At 33.9% G+C, this 15890-nt stretch overlaps 1 non-coding gene across 1 annotated transcript; it reads right to left on the bottom strand.

The window, feature by feature from the left end:
- Nucleotides 1–221: 221 nt before the first annotated feature.
- Nucleotides 222–328, bottom strand: LOC114079866 (U6 spliceosomal RNA). Its single transcript, XR_003580540.1, has one exon. It is a non-coding gene; the product is annotated as a U6 spliceosomal RNA (small nuclear RNA).
- Between the last annotated feature and the right edge of the window lie 15562 nt (nt 329–15890).

Below are 15890 nucleotides of genomic sequence, written 5' to 3' on the forward strand. Positions count from 1 at the left end.
CAATTATTTATTTTGTTTCAATTTTATTTTATTTCATCTCTAATTTTAATTGTTTCTTGCCTTCTACTGCTTTTGCTGCTGGCTTGTTTTTCTTTTTTAGGGCTTTGAGATGTAGTGTGAGGTCATTTATTTGTTGACCTTTTCTTCTTTTAAGGAATGAACTCTATGAAATGGATTTTCCTCTTAGTACTGCTTTCATAGTGTCCCAGAGATTTTGATATAAAAATATGGAACGCTTCATGAATTTGTGTGTCATCCTTGCACAAGGGCCATGCTAACTTTCTCTGTTTCATTCCAATTTTAGTATTTGTGCTGCCAAAGCAAGCACCAAAGCTGTTCTAATAGGTATATAGTGACATCTCATCGTGATTTTAATTTGTATAGTTAATGACACTGACCTCCTTTTCATGTGTGTGTGTGTGTGTGTGTGTGTTTTTCTTAACCATCTACATATCCTTTTTGGCTGAAATGTATGTTCATGTATTTTGCTCATTTTCTAGTTGGATTTTTTGGTTTTTCTTTTCTTTTCTTTTTCTCTCAGAACTGAGGATTGAATTTAGGACCACAAAGATGCTAGGCAAGAGTGTAATCACTAAACTACATTCCCAGCCCGGTTTGGTTTCTTCTACTGTTCATTTAGAAGAATTCTTTATGTATTCTATATGTGAGTCCATTTTTAGGTCACCCCTTGCAAATTGATCTCAGGATGCATATTCAGAAAACATTTCCTTCTCAAAGTACAAACTGTCCTTGCAAGAGAGCAATCTTATTTAGGATCATCAACATTGATGAGGAATGTGGGTATACTGAGAAGATGAATGGCACAAACTTTCACTAAAATCCATTTGCCAAACTTCTTCAGAAAATACATTTGAAGTGCCAGGGCCTGCATGAACCAACTGCTGTTTACTAATGACACAGAAACTCCAATGTGAAAGTTTCTCTATCACCTCTCAGAAGCAGTTTCACTTAATTCTAGTTCAATCAGAAAAACAAAACAAAACAAAACAATGTGCTCACATACAATTAGTTCCTGCAAGTTGAAGGTGCTTGCAAAATATGCTTCATTCCTGCATTACCAAAATGTTCTCAGAAAGCACATTCAGAGTTCAATTACTTCCCAATATAAAAAGTGTGGTAGCAAGGGAGTTGTTGTCCCTTAGCTCATAAAATTTGAGGAAGTCAGTGGAATGCTAACAAAATAAACTGGCTGGAGGCTTCACCAGAATTTATTTCCTTATCACCTGTATCTATAAGGCAGCCCCATTGAGAAGTCAAGGGCTAAGAAGATAATTAATAATTCCCTGGTCATAAAATTTTTATTGGAACCATTTTGAGAACAAAGGCAACAATTGACTGAATTTGGGATTTACACTATTCTTTTTGGAACAAAATATCTTCAAGGCCCTACCTAGAAGGTTTCTTAGTTATATCCTCAGATAATCACTGTACCAAGATTTGGCCTTCCTCAACCAATTAATTAAAAAACATCATAGATTTTGTCTTTGTGAAGTGCTTAAATTCCTCATAAAGCCTTGCCAGGTTAAATTATACAATAGTGTTTGATCAGCCTATTATGCCTAGTCAGCAATGCATGCTGATCTTATCTGAAGTTCAAATTGCTTTTTTTTGACCCTCAAGGTTTTCCATACTTTTGCCCTATTCCTTCTATTTAGTCTTTTTTTTCTATCTTCCTCAACACACCTCCTGCACTCACAACATTTTGATGTCCTTGATGTTTTTCTCATAAGGCCAAACCTTGTCTTTGCTTCTTGTTCATAATTTTGCTGCTGGCTGAAAGCCCTGTCTTCTGAATCATGCATCTAACTCCTGTCCTATTATATCAGTTTCATCCCAAGTTATAGCTACTCCATGCAGGTAATACACTTTATTCAACCCAACTCACATGTCAAAAACTCAACAGTAACATGGACTGTCTGCCAAGAAAAGCTACTGGCTGCAGACAGAATCAGGCTCAGAGAGAGAGATCAAAAGCACTGCAACCAAATGGCCCAAGCATTTTGGAGACCACATATTGCCACCAGGTCCTAGATGCTCTATGTGGAGTTACAAGACCTATTTTCTCAACTGTGTTTTGTCCTTATTTGATCTTATCCCTTCTTTTATGCCCTTATTTCTCCCCTCTGAAATGGGAATATTTACTCTGTGCCACTGTATATTGGATATATATAACTTTCTTTTGATCTTTATAGGAGTTCACAGCTAAGAATTTGACTTGAATCTCAAAGAAACTTTGAATTTGGAATTTTGGGCTAGGCTAGAGTGTTGAAGACAATGGGGACTCTTGAAAATGAGTTAAATGTGTTTGCACTGTTGGTTGGACATGAGCTTTTGAGGTTGAGGGGTGAAATGTGACAGTTTGGGTTTTAGATGTCTTCCAAAAGCTCCTGTGTTAATGCAAAAGTATTCAGAGTTGAAGAGATTATATTATGAAAGCTGTACTCTAACCAGTCCATCCTAGTCTGAAAGGACTAACTATATAGTAACTGTAGGTATGTGGGACATAGTTGGAGAAGGTGGGTCCCAGGGGGTGTGTCCTGGAAGAATTCATTTGCCCTGTGACCCTCTTCTCCTCCTTCTCCCCTCTGCATTCTGGCTGTCATGAGCTGAGTGACACTCCTCTACCACACCCTTCCATCATGATGTTTTGCTTGATCTTGGGCCTGAAGCAATGGAGTTGGCTGAATATGGACTGAACTTCTAAAACCATGAACCCAAATGGCTTTTCTTCTTCTAAGTTGTTGTCAGGTATTTGTTCACAGCAGTGAAAGGTTGACTAACACAACACTCTATAAAACATAAAGCTTTATTTACACTATACATACAGCATTATATATTAACACAAAGTCTATAAATGCATTTTTGCTTAATAATATTTCTATCAAATTTTAAATTTGCTTATGAACCATAACTATTTCATATGCTAGTAACCTTTAGTGAGTTTTCAGTTCTGCTTTATTCTAAAGTTTTCTTTTTAACCTGTAATTCATTTTGCAAAGTACTGTGAACTGGCTGACTAAGATTATGTATACCAAAAGGGGAAGTTTTTCACTAGAGCTCTATTTGCTGTGAATGATTGACAGAGCCTTCTTTGTCGTTTGAATCTTAGATGAATGCAAATGGTTTTCATTTGTTTTAATTACTGGAAAGTCATAAGATCCAAGGGAATTCAAAAATAAAGTATATGCAGCAAGTATAGTATGAGGTTGTTCATGCATAGACTTTAACTCAGCTTGAAAAAAGATACAATGTAAGTATTTACTGTTCTCATGTAGTATTATAGTTTGTGGGATCAATTTTCTGACAGATTGAAATCCATACATTTATTTGAATTGCATTACATATTTTTCTCCATTATCCACATTTAAAAATTATTTGAGCTCTACTAGATCTTGTTCTCCAAAGCACTGTTACAAAGAAAAAAATGTGAAATTATTGCAAAGCATATTTCCAGGAAAATGGTTGTCATGTGATAATATATATTACCTCTTGGTATATTCATCTGATAAGAGCTTAGATGGTCCTGAGTTATAGAAAGTATTACTTATTTTTTAAAGTGCTTAAAATCCATCAATGTTATACATGTTTCTGGTAATTCTTTACTAATGAAGGATTATCACAGGTTTCTCTTTCTAAGCCAGATATGGGACACTGAGTGTGTTTGCTGCACATTAAGTTTATAATCTAGCAAGCTAGAAGTAGGAGAGATATTAGGACAAATCCTATTAGATTGTAGTAACAATAAAATAAATTAACCCCAAACCCAAAACAAAACACCTTTTCCCCATCCATTGTGTGGTTAGCACTGGTTTCAAGTGTCCTTATAATCTTTTGCTACAGGATTGGTAGAGCGCAAATTTTCGCTTTAGATAGACTTCATTTGGAATTATGCCTTTGTGATACTGAGGCCCAGTTCCCTCATCTTTATGATGAAATGTTGTGCATTTAAATAAATTATTCTGCATGAAATATCAGTGCATTTCAGTATCTGATTTTTAAAAATGACAAAGAATTGTAGATTTTTACATGATTTTCCAATAAAATTGTTATTGTTAGCTATAGGCTAAAGATGAGCAATTCATGTATATATGAACAGAAATAGTATCCCCAATAAGGAAAAATCTTGACTGGCACCTCTGGGGTTGTGTCATTAACTGTTCTGGAAGAGATCACACTCGTCTCTTCCCTGGATCAAGTAAGAGAGCTCCTTGTCTTTGGTTCTCTGAGCTTTGATGTTGTGAGTTATTTATATACTCTGGGTAACAAGTAAAAATAGGTGACCTTTGCTTTTGTCAATCAAATAAACAAAATAAAACAATGATCCCATGCTCATTTATGTTCAAGATTCAGATAAAAATAATAAAATGTAATTGTTCACTTCACAGAATTCACCAGAGTAGGCCTAGAAACTATCCATATTAATGAGAACTCTGACCATTCTCTCATTAGATCTAGTGATCCAGAAATTCCTGAAAGTTGAAGTTACTTTATTGTTCTTAGTGTTTAACAGGAACATTTTAATTTTCAAATAAAAATGGTTTTTGAAAGTTCTAAATTTTATTTTCAGATTGAAGAGGTCCAGGTTTTTCTCTTAGCTTAATGCAGTTACTAATTCTTATTATTTATTATTGTAGAAAATTACCTATATAAAAAGTGTGACATTGTGTGATGGCATGTTCTTCTGCATGGATGTGGGTGAAACCTTTAAGAGAAAGAATTGTTAAAGTATATTTTTTTTAGTATGTTCATTGTAATGAGATGGAATATTTCCCATTTTTAAATTTAAGTAAATTTTAGAAGAACAAAAACTGAATTTCTGTTTCAATGAAATGTAAGGTAAAAGGACTAGAAATAGAAATAATCCTTACTCTTTTTAAGTCTCCTGACATGTAAGGGTTGAATACTTTAGAATGATACAATGAAATGACTAATTTATTTGCACTTAGTTATAGTATAGGACTTCATAGACTTTGTTTCAGTTTAAAAATCTGAGCACATTCAGACCGTTATACATGGGATGACAACTCTGGGATACTCCTGGTGTTAGAACTACATTATAAGAATGCCTAAGTTAGGTAAAAAGTCCATGAAACAGGCTTCCTCATAATACAACAACACTACTTCTGTAATAATGGGTAAGTTTTATTAAATACTTAATATATATACCTGCCATCAATTTTTAAAATATCTGTGTTATAAGTATTATTTCTTTATTTTTGTGGGGAGGAAATTCAAAGGAAAGTTAAGTACCTTGGACACGTTAACATACCCAGGAAATGGCCCCTGTAAAATTTAACCTATATACCTCTAGTTCTAGATGTGAGTTCCCTACTACTCTTCCATGTATCTCTGAGACTGTTCCCATGTGCCCATATAGTTAATGTTCCTTATGCAAACATGCTTTAGATATTCTAAAACTTAGGCAGTTTTTCTCTCAAAAATACTTTGTGTAAGGCATTTTGATGTTCTCTAGTAGTTCTATTTTCTTGCTCTTAGGATATTTTTCTAGATACTTACAGCATTCCTGTTTCTAGTCTTCATTACCATTTGTGGTTTATTGTAGTAGGCTTTTAATTGTACTCTTCTTTGTCATCTGTATTCAAGAACTGATCGTTGTCTATGTTAACATTAGAAGAATATTTTAAAATATCATTGTGATCCTTCATATAAAGTCTTGCATTGGCTTAAAATCACTTTTATGAATCTTCCCTGGCTCTTCAATTTCCCTTGCCTAAAAAGAAATAATTTATATTCTAGTATCATATAGCATTCTCAAAGAGTAATAGCTATATCAAATAATGTTTAGTTGCTGCATACACATCTCTGTCCTCCACTAGACTATGTAGAATTAGTATGTTATATGTCATCCATTCTAAGTCCTGACTCAATATTAGCTACTTAAAAGGGATTTTTAAATTAAATTATTGAGTTATTCTAATTTATTATATACGATGGAAGAATGCTAATGGAAGAATGCAATTCATTTCATATTACACATATACAGCACAATTTTTCAAGTCACTGGTTGTACACTAAATATTTTCACACCATTCATGTCTTCATATATGTACTTAGGGTAATGATGTCTAACTCATTCCACCGTCTTTCCTATCCCCATGATCCCTCCCTCTCCTGCCCCATTTTTCCCTATGTAAAGCTCCTCCATTTCTTCCATGCTCCCCCACATTGTCATTATGAGTCAGCATCCTCATATCAAAGAAAACATTTGGCCTTTGGTTTTTTAGGATTGACTTACTTCACTTAGCGTTATATTCTCCAACTCCATCCATTTACCTGTAAATGCCATGATTTGATTCTCTTTTAATGCTGAGTAATATTCCATTGTGTATATATACCAAAGTTTCCCTATCCATTCATCTACTGAAGGGTATTTGGGTTGGTTCCACAATTTAGCTATTGTGAATTGTGCTGCTCTAACCATTGATGTAGCTGTGTTCCTGTAGTATGCTGTTTTTAAGTCCTTCGGATATAAACTGAGGAGTGGGATAGCTGAGTCAAATGGTGGTTTCATTCCAAGTTTTCTAAGGAATCTCCTACTGCTTTCCAGATTGGCTGCACCAATTTGCAGTCCCACCAGCAATGTATGAGTGTGCCTTTTCCCCCCACATCCTTGCCAACACTTATTGTTGTTTGTATTCTTAATAGTTGCCATTCTGACTGGATTGAGATAAAATCTTAGAGTAATTTTGATTTGCATTTCTCTAATAGCTAAAGATGTTGAACATTATTTTATATATTTGTTGATTGATTTGTATTATCTTCTGAGAAGTGTCTGTTCAGTTCTTTGTCTTAATAGAGATTTAATGAGAGTTTTATTTAATTAATTGTGATGTACTATAAAGTTTGGTAAAGGCATCATATGTGTTAAGAAAAAAATTATCCTTTAATATTTAGGCATGACCAGCATTTTCTTTGATATATGCATTTAAAGAATTAAACTGAAAAAAATTAGTTGAAAATTTAAAATAATGAATATATGGAATAAATTTAATAAGTTTATACATATATTTGTATTTATAGACTCTAGGCTCAGTGTTTTAGGAATAAAATAAAGTATAAAGAGTATGAATATTGTCTATAGTATGCTGAAAATATTATCTGATAAGAACAATGAACATACTTAGAGAAATAACATCATGAGAATGTGATTAAGAATCCAGGTGAGTGCGTGATTTTTCTTTTCATTTGAACGTTTAGATTTTATATAAAATGCAAAACAAGTTATCAGTGATCTATTTTTAGACCATAAATAATTGTATCAGGTGAAAAGTCTAAAATTCTTATTTTAGCTGAAGGATGGACCTGCCCATTCAGCAACATTTTTGAGATTTGAAGGTTTTCTTCCAATTTATTCTGTGATAAGTAGAAAGAGAAGAAGTTCTACTGCAGCTTATGGGTATGTTGGAGTAACCTCACACAGGTGTAGCATTAAGCAAAAGGATAAGCTGGAACTTCCAGTCCTAGTTTGTTCTAGGACAAGACAGATAAAATATGAGGGTCATCCACTGAAAATTCTTTCTTATAGATTTATCAAGTTTATTCAGTAAAGCACAAAGTTATTAAACTATATTACCATGGTGGGCTGAATTATATCCTAAAAACAACATCTAAAATATTTTCTACATTCTGTTATTGAATGTTGAATCTAATGAAGCATTAGATGTGACATTGCTAATAATATAGATAATATGAAATATAACAGATATGATGAAGGACAATTTATTGAAAAGTGGGTCAGTATTCCAGTGCTTCTGTTTCCTATAACATATAACACCAAGTTTGCCAGTATGTTTGAGACTTCTAATTCCCTACTTAATAGTCATTTTCCCTTTAAAAAATAGTAATACATCCCTGAATTTTCTAGGCAGTAATGTGCTCAACTAACATCATATTTCTCAATTTTTCATTTAGCTGGGAGTGGTCAGTTATATGTTAATAGAAGTTGTTTAATTATACTAAGTCTCCTTACTTCCACAATCAACAATTTTTAAACACTATCTGATTAATAACATTGACCAGTATCTTCCACTTCTTTCCAATGTTGCATTCCAGTGTTTAAAAACCCTCCTGAATTTCTTTCCACCGGAGTTGAATTCAGTCTCTCTCCCCTATCATTCACCTTGAATAAAGTCTTCCTTGCTGGTTTAACTCTGTTCAGTGAAAATTTCCTTTGACACCATGGAACATATGATTGTGTAAGAGGATCTTGTTTTCATAGGAGAATGCTAGTTAATAAATGAGGAAGAGATAAGAGAATCAGGCAAATAACATATTGTGAACCTCAGGATAATAACTATTAGGCAAGAATCATCAAAGGAGACAATCACCATGAGGTAAAAAGTTGTAGGGGACAGGGCACATCAGCATGGTGTCAAAGCACAAGTATTCAGATCCACTTTTAACTGCAAGAGAGCACTGTACCATATAACGGAGAGCTGCCATTAATTTAACTAAAGGTCTCTCCTGTGTCACTAATAAGGAACAATCTGACATTATGTGCCTCCTGATGTGATATAATGTGAACATGCAACCTCACCTATGAAATTTTCCGCTAAAAATGTTTTCCTGAGTCCAATCAAATCTCCAGATCTAAGTAACAGTTTACAGTGTTGGGGGTTTTAGTCCCCCCATTCCCTTCTGACCTGCGGGAGAGATTGGGGAGAGCACGCCCCAACCAGGATGAGCCAAGAAAGGAAAAGGCCAACTGACCGCCCGCACCCTGCCCTCCCTCGCTGGACAATCAGACGCATCAGGGAAACCAGTCAAAGCAGGATCTCAGTTTATTGAGAAAACACACACAGCTAAAATAATGTACAGTAGCCAATCAGGATAAAGGTAGGCAGGGTGGGGAGAGTTCATGTGTACACCCATCCTGTAGGCAGAAATAGGAGACAGGAGCTGTCCATGAGGGCAGAAGGGCTCTGAGCCTATACTAGAGGTGGTCCAACTTTCTGTCACCACCCAGACAATGCCTTCTGGTTGATCGCCAGGTGCTATCTTAGCCTCATGTGGCCCTAGGACCGGAAGCGGGTAGCAGCCAGCAAGTTAGGTTTCCTCTTTTCTGATGCAGCATGCCCTGCATGTTGCATGCTCTACATCATGTTAGGTTTCCTCTTTTCTGATGCAACATGCCCCACATGTTACTTCATGCCCTACATCACAGGAAACCATTTTTTAATGAAAATATTTTTCTTTCTGAGGGTTGAAAGGCCAAATTAAGGGAGTGAATATTTTCCTTTTGTCTTTACAATTAGAGGGATAGTAGACTCCACAGATAAGGGAAGTTGGATTATTTGTGATGCATAAAACTGCTATTTGTAGATTTTAAAACATGCAGTATAGAAGTGAACCTCTATCTTGTATAAGGAATTATAACTTTGAGTTTTTATCATATGAATCTAAAATGTATCAACAGAAAACTTGGGAATATAAATCATTGTTTCATCTAAATCACCAAAATTAGAGTCATATTGTTCCACGATACACAAATCCTGCTTTCTGGATCAATGAGGTAAAAACACTGCAATGATGGAGTGAGTGAATAAAATCTAATTACATATTTAAGAGAGGATGTTGCAAAAATAGCACAGGTTTATATGTTAACCATATAATAAAAAAACTTTGTTAGCATCTTATGAAAATAAAATGTAATGAATAATGAATAAATAGCTAAAGGTCTTTGAAAATATAAAGTTTTAGAAATGTATAAGAATAAAACAATTTTAGTCCATTTTTCTCTTCCTACACATGTAAAAACTCACTTACAGTGGTTGGAGTGATTTCTCCATAGTTATACAACTCAACAGAAGTACACGTGGGACTAAAATCCAAGCCTTCACATCTCACCAGAGTACACCTTTACTACCAGGTAATAACATGTAAAGAAGTCACCATGTCCCAAGGAAGTAGAATTGATGTTGGAAATTTCACTGAAGCACAAAAAGAGAATGACCAGGAGAATTTCTCCATGATTAAAATAGCTTTCTAATAGAGGATTTTGAGAAAGATGATAAAAATATATTTTAACATTTATCAGGATGATACAACTCTAAAGTTTCCACACTTATCCAGCAAGGATTAATACATTAACAGAAGGTGTAGCAGCATGAAAACATGTCATCAAAACATTAGGATTAAAATTACTGTATTTTAAGCAAAAAAAAAAAGTAACTATAAATTGGCATTATCAGAATTAAAGGATAAGTACATTTAATAAAATATTAAGAGATTGGCAAGTAAAATTCTATGTGTGTACCATGTAGAGTACAATGTTTTTGAAGTAGATATACTATGAAAGACTAAATCAAGCTATTAACATATGTATTATGTCATATAGCTGTTATTTTTGTGGTGAGAATACTATATCCACTCTCAGCATTTTCCAAAAATATACTATAACTGTAGTTGCCAGGTTGTATAATAAATACATTGATTTTTTTATTAGTTGTCCAAAACATCACATAGCTCTTGACATATCACATTTCATACATTTGATTCAAGTGGGTTATGAACTCCCATTTTTCCCCCTTCTACAGATTGCAGAATCACATCGGTTACACATCCACGTTTTTACATACTGCCATACTATTGTTTGTTGTATTCTGCTGTCTTTCCTATCCTCTACTATCTAAGTGGCTTTTTTGTATCATTTGACCTGTACCTCCTCAATAACCACCCTATCCCATGTAACCATCATTCTACTCTCAACTTACATGAGATAATCCTTTTTTTGATACTACATATGAGCGAGATCATGCAGTATTTATCTGGACATGGCTCATTTTAGTTGATATACTGTTTTCTAGGTTTAACCACAGGATTTCATTCTTTCTCTGCCATTGTGTACCACATTTTCTTTAGCCATTCTTTCAATGATGAACCCTTAGGATGATTCCATATCTTGACTATTGTGAATAATGTTGTAATTAGTATGGGTGTACAAATATCTTTTGACATACTGGTTTCATTTGCTTTGGATATATATACTGTAGTGAAGTTGCTGGATCATTTTTGACTTCCATTTATATTTTATTTTGAGGAACTGCCACACTATTTTCCACAATGATTCTACTTATTACATTCCCATCAACATCCACACCCTCACTAACATTTGTTTTCTCTCAATACTAATTGGTATTATGTTATAACCCAAATGGTTTTAATTTGCATTTTCCTAAGGATTAATGTTATTGAGCATTTCTTTATTATGTGCTTGTTGGCCATTTCCAGGCATTCTTTTGAGAAATATATATTCAGGTATTTTTCCTATTGTCTAATCAAGCTCTTTGAATGTTTTGCTTTTTGCAGGACTGCAAATTAATCTCTGGGCCTGGCACATGTTAGGTAATCATTTTATCACTGAGCTATTTTCTCAGGCCCCAATTTTTTTGATTTTGTGCTATTAAGTTGAGTTCTTTATATATTTTGGATATTTATCCTTCATCAGTTATATAGTTTGCAAATATGTTCTCCCATTGAAGATTTACATTTCAATCTGTTTTTGTTTTCTTTGCAAAAGTTTTTACTGTGATGTAATTCAATTCAGAACAAATAGATATGGATGGACCATTTTCTATCCAAAGATCACCCTATCTGGGAGCAAGTTTATTTCTCATACCTTACAAATAGGTACTTGAATATATCTAAAAAATTTTTTTTATTTTTTACCCCCAATTCAACTTCATGTTTTTGTACTTATTTTGTACCCCAAATGTTGTACTTATTATTTATTTTGGAACTGTCAAAAATTTACTATTTGGGGATATGGTCTTCACAGTAAAAATCAGTCATAGGTACTGATTACACACTTGAAGTAACTGTTTGCCAGACATTTGTATAACAGTATAAATTTAAGTTCTCTACAATCCTTTACACTAGCCTTCCTTCATAATGCTATTGTTGTTACTCTTGTAGATGTCTTTATTCAGTACATTAATATTTATTAGTTAAACGTTTGAATTATCAATAACAGAATACTTTTCAAATGTTGTCTCCATTTCCTATACACTGCCAAAACACAACAGATAACAAGTTCTTTTTGTTTGGTTTTGTTTTAGGTATTGGGTATTGAACTCAGTATTTGTATTTTATTTAGAGACAGGGTTTAACTGAGTTGCTTGCACCTTGCTTTTCCTGAGGCTAGTTTTGAACTCACTGTCCTCCTGACTTAGCCTCCGGAGCCACTGGGATTATTGGCATGCACCACCATGCCCAGCTCCTTCACAGTTCTTTCCATTATCTATTGAGCTAAATGAAGCACATAAGATTCTTTATGAAAATTGTATAAAGTACTGAATTGATCTCAGGTACAGATTATGAGAGTTTTTTTATTCCTTCTGAAAAGTGTATTATTCATAAGAAGCTCAATATATATTTGTTTTCTCCTAAGTTCAGTTATTAGACTCATTAGGAATTCCATAAAAAAGAATGAATTTTTAAATTGCACTTTTAATTATATATTTCAATGAATAGTACATGTTTATATTTTATTAATGAGTATTAATTTAGAACAGTATATTATGTTGGATATGGTTTGTTTTTTAAAAATTATTTAATTTCTCTTGTTTGTGCTTTTCTTCCATTATATTTTGTTATGTATTTGTGATTTCTGTCCCCTGTTTTTTTTAAAACTAATCACATCAATAATAATTTTATTATTTTATTTTTAATTATTATTTTATTATTTTATTTTTAGGGACCCAACTATTGGTTTTATTTATTGGTTATACTCCTTTTCTCATCTATGATTCATAAATTTTAACTTTTATTTAAATCCTTGTCTTCTGCTTTTCTTATGACAGCTTTTTGAGATGGAATGCTTGACTCACTTTTTTTAACTTTAATTTGATGCTCAACATTACAAATCTTGTGTTCTAAAGCCTCATGGCATTTTCTTACTGTTATTAAAAAATTCTGGTTGCAATTTTTATACCAAAGATTTATTAAGAATCTTTCTTGATGAACAAATTAATCATAAGGCTTCTCTTCTTCTTCCTTGCTAATTGTTCCTTTTCCTCTGTTTTACTATAATTTCTGGTAGTCCTTTTTCCTTGTGATTTGATATTTCTGTTCAGAAATGAATGTGACATTTAGATATATATGGTTGTTAGAATTTTCTGTAAAATAAAATAAATAGGCTGTGGGAATGCCTAAAAATCTGACAGTATAATTAATGAGAATATAGACCCTTTTGCTACTCATTTTACTGTATGCCCAATGCTTAGCAGAGGCTCGTCTACAATAGTGCACAACAATTCTTTTCAAGGAGTGAGAGAATACACAAAGCAGTAAATGAAATGGAGCAATGTCTTTCTTTACTCTACCTGAGTGTTTGGGCTATGTTCCCTGTGGGTTCAGTTTTAAGACAGAAAAGTTCAGACAGGGAAAATGTTAACTATGAGATAACATAGTAGTTATTTATGTATTTTGTTACACACACATTGTAATAATCACAAAGAAAAGTTCAAGGGACTTAGAACTTGTATATTTTATTTCATTTTTAATTTGAAAATTATTGGTAATTCTAACCCCTGGCTTAGATAAAAATGAAGATGCACAGCATCCACTTTAGAACATCAACTGGGGGAGGGGAGATGTAAAAAGTATAAGTGAATATATCTGATTTTGCAAGTTGAGTTGGTTTGCCAATTTAAATTTACAGAGAATGAAGACAGTAGTCACTCCAGGGGAAAGTTCTTCACTTAACATGGCAGGGTCCCAAAATCTGCTAATTAGATTCTTGAATTCAAAAGACACATCCTATTTCAAAGTGTGTGGGATTGTGTGGACTCTCACAATATTCATTTTCTGACTTCTTTAGAGCACCTTCAAAAAGTGGATGGACTGTAGATCCCTATGGTACTGTGAGAGAATACCCAAAGTGAGAGAATACCCAAAGCAGTAAATGAAATGGAGCAATACCATAGAGGGCCCCCATCAATCATCAGTAGTCCTGTGGGTCACTTCTGCTTCCTTCAACACTCTTCTTCACCCAAGTAGGTGGATAGTGTGTCCCTTCTCTTGCAATATTCCTGATTTTGAATATCTTGTCTGAGGGGTTCACATGCTCTTAAGCTTAATTCAAAAATTTATAAGTAAGCATAAAATACAGGGTTCTGAAATATTTGTGTTAAAAAGCATGCCACCCAGGTTTCTGAAGAGTAAAATGACATTTTCATTGTGAAATATTGGCTGCATGAATGCATTTAATTCTCTGAGAATATTTTCATATATATATATATATGTATATTATTACATACATGTGTATGCATATGTGTGTATATATATATATTTCACAGTATATAGAAGTAAAGTACATTTGCAAGAAAAAAAATATAAATAATAATACAAAAAAGCCTTCATCTTTATCCTCCTTGTCCTAGAATAATTTTTTTCTGTCCAAATAATGTTGCCTAGAGGACTTAGTCTCTTTTCTTCCACTTATCAGCTTTTTATTTCTGGTGAAGTACATATATTCTTCTAACCTTGGTTTCAAGGTGAAAAATTATGAGTTCCTTATTTTTGCCATAGGTTCTTAAGAAGGAGCAAATGAGAAAAAATGATTGTGCTTTCAAAATGCTATATGAATGCAGTAAATTGTATCAGGACAAAGACATCAGAATGTCCTTACCATACAGACTGTCTGTCAGGTTTCCAGGAAGGGTAAGGACAATCTTTGCAAAAGTGTTGAAATTGTTTGCTCCTGTCACTTATGCTGCACTGACACCTGCCAGATAAAAGTGCAGCAGGACACACACGGATGAGCTGTGAGCGAAGAGAGAACAGTGATGGCACCATACAGTGGCTTTCAAATTTTATGGGCTCAGAATCCTTTGTTACAACACCATGTTCTGATGCACTCACACATATGGCACAATAAGCAAAGCTGTTTCTGTTGAAGGGGCAAGCAAGCCTTCAGGAATCCCAGTGTTCTCCTGCTGCTGTAGCAGAACTGAATTCCATTTGAAAATCTCAGTCCAAAGAATGAGCCTGTGGTGTGAAGCCACACTGAGGGGCAGGTCTCAGCACTGTGGGCAGCAGAGGGCTCCACCTCTGCTAACTGACAATCATATTTGCTGGCCCAGCTTTCTTTTCTTTCTCTCTTTTCTTTTTCTTTATTTTTAATATTCTGTCTTAATTTAAAAAACTGTTGTTGTCCATGAACCTTTATTTTATTTATTTATATGTGGTGCTGAGTATCAAACCCAGTGCCTCACACATGTTGGACAAATGTTCTACCAATGAGCTACAACCCCAGCCCCCACAGTTTTCTTGATATGCTCCTCGATATCAGACTTCAAAGCACAAAATACAATGATTCAGGACCACCATTAAATATGGCAACACTGAAGTTAAACATTTTAGTTAAAATTAAATGTAACAATTTCCCAATCCAGTGCTTTTCAGTTGTCCAGTCTATTGATTTTTCAATCAATTAGTTGTCTTCCTGAAGGAACCTCCTTGAGGGTCGGGGGTCATGAGAAGGTTGAGAAGATATTGGGAAAGCCATACAAACCCTAGAAAAGCCCTTGACGAGTTCCTTTTTTAAGTATAGGGTTTTGGCAGTTTTAATTCATCCTTTATTTGTTTCTTTCCAGACTTACTGAGATAGGATTGACAAAAAATTATATGTATTTCAGAAACACAAAATTATGTTTATATATACATATACAATGTGAAATGATTGCCACAAGCTAATTGTCATTTCCATCATCTCATAATTATCTGTGTGTGGGTGTGTGCACACACATACACACACACATGCATTTGAGGACACTTAATATCTACTCTCATCAAACTTTAAGTATACACTACAAGTAACTATAGTCACACTAATGTACCTTAGATCT

Source organism: Marmota flaviventris, chromosome 14 (genome assembly GCF_047511675.1).
Source record: "Marmota flaviventris isolate mMarFla1 chromosome 14, mMarFla1.hap1, whole genome shotgun sequence".
Taxonomy (NCBI): Eukaryota; Metazoa; Chordata; class Mammalia; order Rodentia; family Sciuridae; genus Marmota; species Marmota flaviventris.